The 14,301-nt window shown below is 44.3% G+C and overlaps 1 pseudogene; it reads left to right on the top strand.

The window, feature by feature from the left end:
- Positions 1 to 1,390: 1,390 nt before the first annotated feature.
- On the top strand, positions 1,391 to 3,094 carry LOC136499903 (tyrosine N-monooxygenase-like; annotated as a pseudogene).
- The last annotated feature ends 11,207 nt before the right edge of the window (positions 3,095 to 14,301 follow it).

The raw sequence follows: 14,301 nt of genomic DNA, 5'->3' as shown, positions 1-14,301 counted from the left end.
CGCCCAAGGAACGCGTGGGAATAATTTTCAGACACAGATAGCGCGTAGGTTAACCCATGTCACATGCAAAGACTTTCAACAAACTAAAAAAAAGGTTATAACTCCTAAATCAACCATCTAAATTAAATTTTGATTACTTCATCAGGTTTTTTTATAATAAATCCTTCAAAATAAGATCCCACATGGATATTTTTAGATAAATTTTTTTTAACAAACATTTGTCCTATGAAGATAGAACATTTTCTATTATTGAGTAGAGACGATGTTCTAGGTTTAAAGAACAATGTTCCGTCTTTGTAAGAAAATGTTCTCAGTTTAGGTTAATGAAATTGGTGTTATAATATACATAAAATAAAACAAAATAAAATAAATACATAACATAAATAAATAATAATGAAATCTAGAACAAAGCACAAGTAAAAAATACGTAATAGAGAAAAATTTAAAAGAATATCACATGGGTACTTTTCAAACATCGTAAAAAATATACTATCGAACATCACATGTATACTAAGTAAACATCACTAAATACACCATAGAACATAAAAAAAACATAATAGAACAACACATGTATACAACATGAAAATCGCAGAATACATCATAGAACATCATTATATACTACGTGAACATCACATGTATACTACGCGAACATCATAAAATACATCCTAAAACATCACAACGATACCACGTAAACATATAAAAAACATCATAGAACATCACATTTATAACACGTGAACATTACAAAAAAATATCATAGAACACCACATGTATACTACATAAACATCAAAAAACATTGCAGAACATAACATTATATACCACGTGAACATCACATCTATATTATATGAACATAGCATCTCATGAAATATAGAAAAATAAAAAAATTAAACATAAAAAATAATTAAGTAAGGTAAAATAGAAAAATAGAAATAAAAAAAAAGAAAAATCACATAAAAAAGTAAAAATAAAAAATAATTGAAGAAATAAATAAAAATTAATAAGGACATGAAAGCAAAGAAAAGGAAATAAAAGAAAAGAAAAAGGAAATAAAAGAAACCGAAAAAAATGAAAAAGAATAATAAAAATCACATAAAACAAAAAAATAAATGTAATAAAAATAAAGCACGAAAAAAAATAAAAAGGGAAAAGAAAAGAAAAGGAAAGGAAATAAAAAAAAGAAAACATACGTACGTACCTACCTGACGCTGCCGGGAATCCCATGCCGAACGCTCGCTCGTGCATGCATGTGGGCTGCGCGTGGGCCTCGTGCAAGCGCGTCGCGCGGGAGCCGTTCGGCGCACGGCTTGGTCCGGCGACCGGAAGAATCGTGGGGCGTTCGCGTCTCCTCAGCGCACGCAGCCACACCTCCACAGGTATCCGTATATCGGCGACCATGCCTCGTCGCCGGCTGCATTTCCGTGCGCACGTACACACGCACGACGGCACGAGAGCTTGCCTCACGCGCATCCTCGCTGGCGCCACTGTACCTCGCGCGTATACACGCACGAGAGGTCGCCTCACGTGCATCCTCGCTGAGTCGCTGGTACCTCGCGCTCGCAAGACCAGCGCCGCCGCAGCCCCATCATGGCCACTCGCGCTCAACGGCTCAAGAGCTAGGTGGCCGTGCCGTCACAAGATCCTAGAGCTCACCTGCTCGGAGGTCAACGGCGCCGTGGAGCCTGAGCTAACCACGCTGCTCTTTCAGAACGACCCTGCGGCAAGTCACATGTGTCGCCATAAGTGTGGACAAGAACTTATAGTTCCGATGCAAAGCACGGGTATTTATCTAGTATATTTATATTTATAATATCCGTTTACAGGTTCATCAATTAGGTCTGAAAACTCAAAATTAAAGTAGCTGTATTAGTTGAGGATAAATAATTCAGGAGTCTAGACGTAGTGGGTGGGATCCAAACAGACCAGTTTTTGCTATCAGTTTTTGTCAGATTCTTAAAAACCAGGAAACTATTGATATCCAGTTTTTGCCCGTTCCCTGTGACCTATAAAGTAATAAAAGAAGACAGATTCTTAAAAAATAGGGGATCCAAACATCCTCGCTAGTTTTTTCACAGAATCCAGATTTTAGAAACTAGAGGAAAAACTGGTTTTAAGAGCATCTCCAAGAGTTCGCTAAACCTCCTCCTAATCCTAAGTTTTTAGAAAGATCCACAAAAAATCCATCTCCAACAACTCCTAATATTTTAGGAGTTGGAAAAAATTCCCTCATCCGCGTAACTTTACGCGCCGCAGCCTCGCGTGTATCCTTCGACTCCCTCTCAGTTTCCTTCGACTCCCGCTCGGTTTCCTTCGCCTCCCGCGCGTTTTCCCTCGTGGCGCGGTGTCTGCTGGCCGAGTCCGGCGGCGGAGACATCGTGTGTGTCAGCCTCGGTCCCGTCCACGTGGTGGCCGTGTCATGCCCCGCGATGGCCCGCGAGGTGCTGCGCAGGAACGACGCCGTCTTCGCGGACCGCCCCGCCACGTTCGCCGCCGCCGCGTTCAGCAAAGGCTACTGCAGCGCCAGCATCGCCCCCGCCGGGGACCAGTGAAGGAAGATGCGGCGCGTGCTCACTGCCGAGGTCCTCGCGCCGGCGATCGAGCGCCGCCTCCGCGCCACAAGGGAGGGGGAGGCCGACCACCTCGTCCGCTACGTCCGCGTGCTGTGCTGCCGCGGCCCCGCCGGCGCCGTCGACGTGCGCCACGTTGCCAGGCACTTCTGCGGCAACGTCATCCGGAGGCTCACCCTGGGGCGGCGCCACTTCGCCGCGAGCCCCCAGCTGGCTGGCGGTCCCGGGCGCGATGAAGCGGAGCACGTGGACGCGCTCTTGGCCACCCTCAACTACCTCGACGCCTTCTGCGTCTCCGACTACTTCCCGGCGCCCGTCGGCCTCGCCCTCGACAGGCACGAGCGGGGTGTCAGGCGGGTGATGAGGACGCTGAACCACCTGCACGACCCCATCGTCGAGGAGAGGGTCGAGGAGTGGCGTCTGCTGCGGAAGGCCGGCGAGCGACGCGACGCGTCGCCGACTTCCTGGACGTCCTCGCCTCGCTCGACGACGCCGCTCGGTTTCCTTCGCCTCCCGCGTGTTTTCCCCTGTGATGGAAAAGAAAAAAAAGCCACAACATAATTCATGTGGCCCCAAATTTAATTTTTTAGATGCCATTTATTAGAAACTTTTAGAGATGACCTTCTTTTTTTTCCTAATTTTTTTTAGGAATTGCCAAACTACAAGTTTTTAGGAGAAAAAAGTAGGAAACTCTCGGAGATGAACCCCAAACTCATCCAAACAGGCCGTAATATAATGGATACATGGAGGGAGTAATTCTTAGGCAAATTATTAATGGAAGACCGATGACTTGTGCTTCTACCTGCATGCGGCGGAAAACGTTCGGGAATCCCGTGCTTCAATTCCCGTGTAATAATGCGTATGTACGTACTCTAGATGCCCTGTCGTCACCGATATAAGCTAGCTAGACTTGCTCTCTCTCCGGTGGAGCATTCTAGGCAAGTCCAATAATGATCGATCCGCCCGTCCGTCCATCCGTCTGGTAGTGATAGTTTTGGAGTAACCAATTAATCACAGACAATGCAAATTTGTCCGCCTCTTCGTCATGTGATATTTCTATACATTCCCTGCCAAACTTGTTCCTGATCACTCGATCGTCTACTACCATCTGTTCGCTACCACATTCATCTGCTCGCTAGCAATAGTAATGGCACCTTATTCACGGAGGACTCTTTCTACAACCGCTGCCATCGTCCTTCTACTCGTGATCGTGGTCACCGGTACGTAGTACTCTATCCATCCTAAATTGTAGATCGCTTTAGTTTTTCTAGATATCTAGAAAAAGCCAAAATCACCAATAACTTGGGACATGTGTGTGTAAAACAATGTGGCAAGCCAAGTGGTTTGATCATATTTTCTTTTATCCGGACGACCTTCTTGGCCGGCCAACCGGTCGGATTTTTCATGCCTGCAGAGATGTCGCCGGTTGGGGCAGGCCGTGCCCGTTGCAGCCACCTGAGTGCCCAATTTCACGGGGTGTGCATCTTTGACTCTGATTGCGCGATGATATGCACCTGGGAGAGCTCAGACAATATTGACGGCGCGTGTGACGGCTTCCCCGGTAAATGCTATTGTGAGACACAATGCCCGCCTTGAGATTGGTGCTGCTCCGTCCGATCCAACAATGATACGACGATCCCTGCCGTCCCTACATGTAATGAAACACTACTTGTACTACTACTCCTATATGATACGGGTAGCTTGCTTGTGTAGCTGTGTTGCCACAAATAAAGTTGTTGGACTCGTGGATTCAATATATATATATATATATATATATATATATATATATATATATATATATATATATATATATATATATATATATATATATATTTGTTTTTTCTTCTTCTTGAGATGCTGAATCGAGTAGTAGTCATCCAAAGATCCCGCATGTTGCCGCAGGCGTCAACAAACAACAAGAGTTGAGTTTCATTTCGAAGGTCCTTTTTTTTAGGAAACCGGAGCTTCATATATTAACCATGACCAGAATTCCAGGATTACAATCATTGATTATGATATCCCGTAATCCTGGTGGGGTTATAAGCCACTTCTCCACCTGAGAATTATTGGATACCAAGCGAGCACACTCATGAGCTACCAGATTACAATTTCTGTTAACAAAAAACACTTGAAACCTTCGAAGCTCCGGCTAAGCTCATCCATCAGCTGCAGAAAGGGATCAATCTCTGACATTTGACCGGATCGCTAAGCTGCAGTTGCCGCACACCATGTTCCCGTGCGAGCTGCAGGCCATCGTCACAGCAGGCTAATGCTTCAGCTGCAAGTGGATTCAGACAATACTCATAACTTTGCCCTGCCTCCACATGCCTTTCCTTCATGATCATGGAGCACGACACCGACGACGCTGACCGATCCCTGGGATAGAACGCGGCATCCACATTACCTTTGATCCATCCAGGAGCCGGACGTTGCCAGGACTGCAACCTGCGCGGTGAACTGACCTCTGCCTTCGCCGGGTGTAGCAGCTGCCACAGATCGAAGGCAGTATCCTTTGCCCACTGCACGGCCTTATGCACCGGCAGCGCCTCCTCCCCATGTCGACTTCTATTTCTTGCCATCCACAGCGACCACATGCCGCAAAGGATTACGGTTGTATCTTTTGGCGAGAACAAATTTGGATCCACAATGTTCCGAGCTCAAGTGAGAGGATGAAGAGACAGAAGCTTAATGCCAGCTGAGTACCTTTGCCTGTTCCCAAAAGAATTTATGATTTACTGCTCTGTGAAGCCAGCAGCAAAGCCCTGCCCTATAGCATTCGATAAACCTGCAGCATCAAGTAAGTTCTCGCGTGTTTTTTTTTCTAATAAACATTAGAGAGTTGCTTTCTATTGCTTGTAGCAACTGGATGGTTATATGCGCTGTGGGTATACTCCCTTGTCAATAAACTATGTACTTATGTTGTTCTCCCTAAAAAGAGCGTACCCAGTACAGAGAGCTCCCGCTCTGTGCGGAGTCTGAGGAAGGGTGTTAGTGGCAAATCTTACCCTCGCCTCTCAAAATAAAATGGAGACATAATCTAGTGCAAAAAAAAAAAATTGTACACATATATACTCCCGTGTAAAAAGTGTGTGCATATAGTTGTTGGTATATACTCATGCTCGTTTGACATAAAAATACCATACTTGGCTACTTGCTATCGATCGTAAGCAAGTATATGCACACTTGAAATATATATAGGGACTAGTATAGTCAATTCAACCATGGTGGAAGGCAGCACATATATACTCACCGAGTCACCGTTGTATGTAATATTTTATTCCCCTCTCTCTCTCTCTCTCTCTCTCTCTCTCTCTCTCTCTCTCTCTCTGAATACTCTCAGAAGAATATAGTTGTGTTTAGCCTTTCTCAGACAAATCAAGGCGAGTGGTACAAGATCTAGAGTATATGCCCCCCTTGACTAAACCTGTATATGGCTGGATGCATGCATGCGTACTACGTGAGATCTGTCTATGGCAGCGATATGCATGATGATTGCTACAAGACCGATGACTTTGTCTTTGTGATTCCTCTATCTGCGGCGGAAAACGCTAGGGAATCCCGTGCTTCAATTCACCGATCGAATACGTACTCTAGATAGATGCCCGGCCTGTCACCGATATATAGAAGATTGTTGAGGAATCCCGTACTTACGTACGTTTGAGCTAGCTTAGATAGACTTGCTCTCTCCGGTGGAGCATTCTAGGCATGTCCGATATGATCGATCTGCATGCCCGTCCGTCCGTCTGGTAGTGATATAGTTTTGGATAGCAACCAATCGCAGCCAATGCAAATTTGTCCGCCTCTTCGTCATGTGATTTCTATATATTGCCTGTCAAGCTTCTTCCTGATCACTCGTCGGCCATCTCTGCTCGCTAGCAATAGTAGTAATGGCACCTTCACGGAGGACTCTCTCTCCAACCCCTGCCATCGTCCTTCTACTCGTCATCGTGGTCACCGGTACGTAGCCTCTGTCCATCCTAAATTGTAGGCCGCTTTAGTTTTTGTGCTAGATATATAGTTTTTGTTATATAGCCAGGAAATGCCAAAATGGCCGGTAACTTGGGATATGTGGGTGTAACAACAATTGCTATGTTCGTTTGGCTGATAAGTTTTGGCTAAAAGTACTATTAGCTGATTTGTTGTGAGAGAAAAATACTATTCATTAGCTGAAAAAGTACAGCTTATAAGCCAAGCGAACAGAACGAATGTGACAAACCGAAGTGGTTGAGCATATTTTCTTGTATCCGGCTAATCAACGACCTTCTTGGCCAGCCGGCCGGCCGGCTTTTTCATGCCTGCAGATATGTCCCTGCGTGGGGTAGGCCGTGCCCGTTGTAGCCACCTGAGCGGTGCGTTTACCGGAGTGTGCTTCTGGGACGCTGATTGCGTGATTCAGTGCATCGACGAAAGCCCAGACAATATTGGCGGCGCGTGTGACGGCTTCCCCGCTAAATGCTACCGTGAGACACAATGCCCGCCTTGAGATTGTTGCTGCTCCGTCCGATCCAGCAATGATACGACGGCCTCTGCCGCCCAGAGCTGCTGCTGCGGCTGCTGCTTCTAGCTGAAACGAACACCTTCGAGTCGTGGATCCAATAAATATATCTGGTTTTTCTCTCGAGATGGTGAATCGGGGAGTAGTCATCCAAAGATCCTGCATGTTGTCGCAGGCGTCAACAAACAACAAGAGTTTCATTTCGAAGGTCATGGAAGTGCCAATAATCCAATATACATAACATTTGTCTTCCAAATTTATCACCAGTTGTGTATGACAATGTATAGCGCTATCCTCCGTTTCTATGTTCCTGTATACAGCTGCGTTTTACAACCGCTCCTTAGTGCGAACAGTCACTACAACAAGCTCTATCTCTCCGTTCAGATCCGAAGATCAGCTGCTTCGGCGCGTGGAGCTTGTGGGCTCCGACGGCTTCATTTTTTAGAAAAGGAAATATGTATTAATTCTCTAGCCTCTGTATCGATCGATACATATAGTTGTTCATTATTACAACCACGATTAAATCCGAACAAGTACCGGAAACCGGCAAAACACAAGTTCAAGAAATCCATAGTTCTATTCTCAAAACAAAGGGGGCCTATTGCTAAATAGCCATCCATATGAAGCGAAAATCTCCGTTGTTGTCGTCTCAAGCGCACGACACCCTAAAAGACTTCTGTAACGCCCTAGAGTCCAAACGGCTCAGATCCACTCTACACGCTGAGCGAACCACACCTACCACCATCCCACTTACGCTTTCGTCCTCGCTTCGCGTAAAAGGATTAACCCGGGGATGGTGGGATGGACTCTAGAAGCCTTATATGTTGGTCTATCCCACCTTTAATAACTAAGATGGGACTAAACTCTCCACAATATCTTATTAACTTGCATATGGACCACTATGGGCCAAATTCTAAACTAGGCCGGATGTCACATACACCCCCCTCAAAGGAACCGACGTCCTCGTCGGCCCAACACACCCACAACTGGGCAAACGATGACCAGGAATGTTCCCTCTTAGTACACGCAACCGTGCGCCCAGTGCCGGCACATGTGCCATGCCATGCGCCCCGCAGGGTCTACATGCGCAATGAACCCCCATGTCCGCACACCTGACCCGCACGCGCCCGTGTCCAGAAGGTCGGCTCTGATACCATTTGTAACGCCCTAGAGTCCAAACGGCTCAGATCCACTCTACACGCTGAGCGAACCACACCTACCACCATCCCACTTACGCTTTCATCCCCGCTTCGCGTAAAATGATTAACCCAGGGATGGTGGAATGAACTCTAGAAGCCTTATATGTTGGTCTATCCCACCTTTAACAACCAAGATAGGACTAAACTCTCCACAATATCTCATTAACTTGCAAATGGACCACTATGGGCCAAATTCTAAACTAGGCCGGATGTCACATACAATTTGTCACACCCTAAAATTCCTATTTTGGGTTGTGAATAGGAAACACTAAATAAAAAAATGATTTCAATATTTGTATAAAATTTTTCAAGATTAAGTAAGTTTCAAATTGTGTTTTCAAACTTTTCATATTAATATGACGGGCTTCTTTTCTTGATGTGATGTTTGCTTGTTGCTTGACTTGGTGTTATGAGTGAGTAAAATTTTCAACACACGTTTAGTAAGTCGTTTATCTTTCTCCAGCCCGTGCTTGTCTTTTCTAATAATTAAAATTCCTTGTTTTCTAGCTTAATTCTTTCGTTGGAGCTTCCCAAACTCTTTTCGTTCTACTCCGAATCACTCATTTGAGTTTCTCATCCATCAAAATATCCCTAAAAACTTCTTGTGATTTTTTTTCAGCTTTTTCTAGAATTCGTTCTCACATTTTTGCTAGCATAATCTAATTTACATATGCTCCAAAATATATTTTATTGAGCTTCAAATACTTTGGTTAGGTTCCTCATGTTCCAAAATGTCTCTGAGAATTTTTCCCAAATCTTCAGAATCTTCGGAGTATTTTTCGTGGCTCAAATAATAATTCTAGACTTTCTAGAATTGGTTTTAGTCATAAAACACATTAATTCCGAAATAATAAAATCTAGTCCTTTTCCATCTTGGTTTTAACCTAGCGCATATAAATACATGCACGTTTCTCTCTTTGATCTTATTGAGGATCTGAAATCCTTTTCCGGAGTCGCCGCCGCCGCCAAAGTTCTGCTGTCCCAGCACCCATCGATCTCTTGGTTCAGCCGGCTGCCCGTCAGAACTCTGGTGGTCGTCATCGCTACATCAAACGCATAGCTGCATCCGGTCGTTTCTCTCATCCTGCCGCTGAGCACCACCACTGAGCTTAGCCGCCCTGCTCGGTTTCTACTTGTCGTCTTTGCTAGTTCACACTGCACGCCGGCGTTCCAGTACGTTCTGGGCACCTGCGTCCTTGCCAGCTGCTGTCATGCCAGCAACCAGAAGGAAACAAAGCAAGTCAAGACTCTTACTGCCTTCTCCTGCCGGTTTGGCGTGCTTCCCTGGTTGCTGTCTGCAGCAATCGATCAAAACCGAAACCAGCTGTCATCTAGCTCTGACCGTTGTGTTCTGGAAGAAAATAGAACTCACATCCATGCAAGTACGTGTCCGGCCAAGGAAGAAATAGCAGCCTTATATGACCAAGCACAGTACGTATCTATCTTTCTTTTAATCCTCTTTATCCGTTGCTAACTCTTGATATCCATATGTAGCTATTCTCGTCAAAGATTATCCATCAACGTTTGTTCGTTTCAGCTCTGAATTACCCAAAGTGGATTAACGTGCATACCACTAGTTTTCTAATTTGAAAGCAGTATTAGTTTGCTAATATTAACATGATCTTCATCAGGTATTAGTTTTCTTAGCTTAGACACACATCGTATATAGCTTGTTTGGATACTCTCTTGAATGTTTCTGTATTTTATAAATTAAATATTAATTTGATTAGTGTGCATGCTATATCAGTTTTCTGAATAAAAATAATAATAAACATAGGTTCCACACCAAGGTCTTTCTTAAACGAATGTTAATAATATTGTTAACTATTAACCAAAAATGTTTTTTTAATTATAGCTTTGCTTAGCTCAGTCATGCATCGCATATATATGATTTGAACATATATTCTTACGTGTTTTTCCATGTTTAATGTTTAATTTGACTTAAATTACATGGTCATAATTCTTAATAGAATATGACTAATTCTAACTCAACTTTTAAATTAAATATGTTTTGATTAGAATTTGTGTAGCTGAACCCACGTCACGTTCAGTTGTAGTAGATGTGCTCACATTGTTCTTTTATTCTGAAAAGTTAAAATTTATTTTGATTAAATAACACATGCATGTCTATAAATATAAAATATGGTTAAACTCGATTTTTCAAAAATAAAAATGTTTTGACCAGTTTCAATTATTGTTCTTCACTTGGTTTGAATTAGTTAAAATAAATCAATAGTCGTTAGTCTTATAATATATATAAAAGCTCCTTATAGTCGTTTCCTACGCTCTCGCGGTCGTAGTAACGTTTAGTACGATGTTTTCTCTTATGTGGTGTGTTGTCTTAGTCTACTTTGTTTCTTGTATGTTTGCCTTTGCGTGGTGTTTGCTTCGAGTAGAACAAGAACCGTTTGCGAACGCTGGAGATCAGAAGTTGAGTGCCCGAAGCTGCAGAAGTTGTAGAATGGAAGATAAAGCTGGGGCTTCTCTGAGCAAGTTGCTTTGGGTGTAAAGCAAGTTAAAGGCAAGTATAGCTAAGGACCTTCCTTGTTGTCCTATTCATAATGCTCACTAAAATACATATGCATGTGTCTTCCTTGCTACCTATGGTAGGATTTCCTAGATTTTGAATACTCAATTACCTTGTCACCTTGGGAGGTTTGTATTGGGTAGTTCCATTGCTAGTGCAACAATCATGATCTTGAAACTTGATTAATGAATATACTATAAACATAAACAAGATGACTTTTTAGCAACATAAGGTCTTGTCTTGTAACTGATTATTCGGGATTTAACGTACAGCTGTGAGGGCTATATGGCTCTGGCTCTAGTCGCTTGAGAAACCCTTTTTTAGCGGTTAGAGGTCTGCGAGTTGGGTATAGGACAGCCTCTGTCCTGTTGAGCCTAGCTTTGGAAGCGGCCTTTTACTTTATTTTTGGAAGGGGGTTCCTATATCTGATGACCCTATGACCCTGGCTGGTTAGACGAGCTCTTGGGTGGCTTTATATGGTTCTCTGTGCTTTGGGCCTAGCTAACCCGGGCATACGAGAATCATGACTCACAGTGAAAGTGTACACCTCTGCGCAGAGTTAACAAACTGGTATACTAGCCGTGCTCACGGATACGAGTGACCTTAGAACACTTACATTAAGGGATAATGGCTTTTACTTGTTAAGATGATCATTTATGTTTGTTTAAGATATTGATTATTCATGTTCATTGATCATGTGTAAATGGGTTTTGCTACTACCTTGATGCTAATAAATGCTAAATTGGATGATCAATTAATTGCTAACCGCAGTAAACCAGTGTCAGCTTATTGAGCCTCATAAACCCCTGGCTATATTTGTTGAGTTCGACATGGACTCACTCTTGCTATTTCCCCACCTCAGGAAGAGTTTAGGCTTGTGATCAATCAGTCAGTTGGATCTAGTGGAGTGAAGTCTGCACCCGGAGATCAGAGTTGTCTATCAGTTGATTGCTTTCTAAGGTTATCTCTTTTGCTAAGTTCGCTATATATTAAGCATTATGAATTGATACTGCCCCTTCATTTGTAGCTATATGTGAGATTTGATTTCCAGGACTCACATATGGTGTGCATTCGACTTTGTCCTTGAAACCGGGTGTTACAACTTCAGGGCCTTTCATCTTCCTTTTGCAACAGCATCCTTTATAGACACCAAACTCCATGGCATCCTGCAGGCACGTGGCCAGGACTAATAATGTCTAGCCATGGTGACCTTGTAATCCATGACGGATTCTCTATGACGGTTTTAGAAACTGTCACTACCAATATGCACCATTCGCTAGCAGTATATGAAACCATCGTGAATATCTAGCCCAGGCCCAAAAATCGCAAGCATATATAAATGACCCTTAGACCTAAACTACCTAGCCGATCGTCTCCCTTCTCTCCAATTGCCACCCCCATGTGGCCACGTGCCACGCTAGATCATCGCAACTACCTGTGCACCCACCCTAGAGGCTTGCGGCACCGGCCTAGCCTAGCAGTCGCCCTCACTACGGCATGGAGGAGAGGCCGGAGGCGGCCCTTACCAAGTCACGGAGGAGGCTGGAAGCGGCGCCGTTAGCCCAGTGTGGAGGATGCTGACGGGATGCCCTCACCTTGGCAGGAAGGAGGTCGGAGGTGGCGACCTCACCCTGGCATGGAGGAGGCCAGAAGAGGCACCCTCAACCCAGCACGGAGGAGGCCAGCAGGGTTGCCCTCACCTCAGCACGAACGAAGCCAGAGGCGGCGCCCTCGTCACCCCAGCACGGATGAGGCTGGAAAAGCCGCCCCTCAAGCCAGCACGGATGTGTCAGCGCCCTCAAGCATCGGATGTGTCCAATGAGTTTGGGAGCTCTTCAGAAGACATTGAACGACGACCAGCAACTGATCTGATGTGCATCGGAAGATAACGTGTAGAGAAGAATGTTGGGCGCCAACGGTAACTTTCAAACGGCTAGTGACACGTGTCATTCATCTATGGCATCGGACGCTGGCGGACTTTGTCCGATGGTGGCACTGTTGTGTCCGATGCCCACGTGACCTGCCCAATGAAGGGGCATCAACTAGTGGCTCAAGTTGGGGCTATAAATATGTGTTGGTCGGTCTTGGCTGACCTCTCTTGGCACTCTGAGATATTGATACACCTTGTGAGCATAACCAAGCCTCTCCCACTCATCTCTTTCATGTGTTGATCCCAAGTGAGTTAGGAGTGATTTCTAGTGCATTTGCATTGAGTTGAGGCATCTAGTGGCACTAGTGATCGGATTCGCTACGGGATTTTTTGTTACTCTTGGTGGTTGCCACCACCTTGACGGCTTGGAGCAGTGGAGGACCGTTGAGCGGCTTTGGTGATTGTTGTCGGTTCTGATCGAGTTCTTGTGAGGGGTTCTTGACCATAGTCCTAGCGGGAGATTCACAAAAAGGTACTCTAGCGGAATCGTGGTTAGTGTTGCTAACCTTGCTTGATTGTGTGAATCAACTTAGAGATCTTAGCAACTAGTTTGTGTAGGAGGCTTGCTAAGAGTGAAATAGAGTTAGAGCATTAGTTTGCATAAGTGACATCTTATTGTCTAATAAATTGCTCTAGTGCTTTGAAGGAAAAAATTTATAGGCTATTCATCCTCCTCTAGCCATTAGGATTCTATCAGCGAGGAGCGCCCGTGGACGAAGATAAGAGATAGAATAGATAGATACTCCATCCGTTCCAAATTATGAGTCATTCTAACTTTCTTGGAGAGTCAAAGCATCTTAAATTTAACAAAAATTATAAAGAGATTTATAAAGATTTATGACATCAAATATGTGTACTATGAAAATATAATTAATGAAGGATCTAATGATACTTATTTGGTATCATAAATGTTATTATTTATTATATAAATTCAGTCAAATTTGAGATGTTTTCACTCTCAGGAGAGTTTGAATGACTTATAATTATGGATGGATGGAGTAGATAGAAGATCTAAACCAATGTCGTTGGAAGATTGCAGTAGGAAGAATCAATAAGTTGTCAACAACAAAGGTGAATGATTTATTGATTTATTTGTTTATCAGTTAGGTTAGCATCTTGACGTCCGAAATGACGCTCACGTCCGGACACCCGTGCCGCACCTGCAGCCACCGAAGTGTATGCATGTTGTTGCGCCTGCTTTACGTGGGGGCCACGCCGCTCCGTTTCCCATGTCTGCGTACGCCCACGTGGGGTCGCGTCTCGATCTACGCCTGTTCCGTTTCCTTCCCCTGTCACTCGCGCCCCCTCCGCTCCCACACGCATGCACGCGGGGCCAGCAGCTGTAGCAGGCGTTCTACGGCAGGTGGGCCATAATGCAAGATGTGCAACACCAGATCTCCTATTGCAACATCTAGATGCAATATACGTCCGAAACCCGTTGAAACACTTGTAACATATGTCTAAAATACAAGGAAAACACGTGTGTAGCTATTGCAAAATATATGCAACATCCAAATGAAACACTTGCAACATATGCATGAAACACTTGAACATACGCTTGCAACATGCATGCATATACAACATCCATA

This window comes from Miscanthus floridulus, chromosome 13 (genome assembly GCF_019320115.1).
Source record: "Miscanthus floridulus cultivar M001 chromosome 13, ASM1932011v1, whole genome shotgun sequence".
Taxonomy (NCBI): domain Eukaryota; kingdom Viridiplantae; phylum Streptophyta; class Magnoliopsida; order Poales; family Poaceae; genus Miscanthus; species Miscanthus floridulus.
Note: the sequence above shows the minus strand (reverse complement) of the source record. Positions and strands in the feature narration are given on the sequence as shown.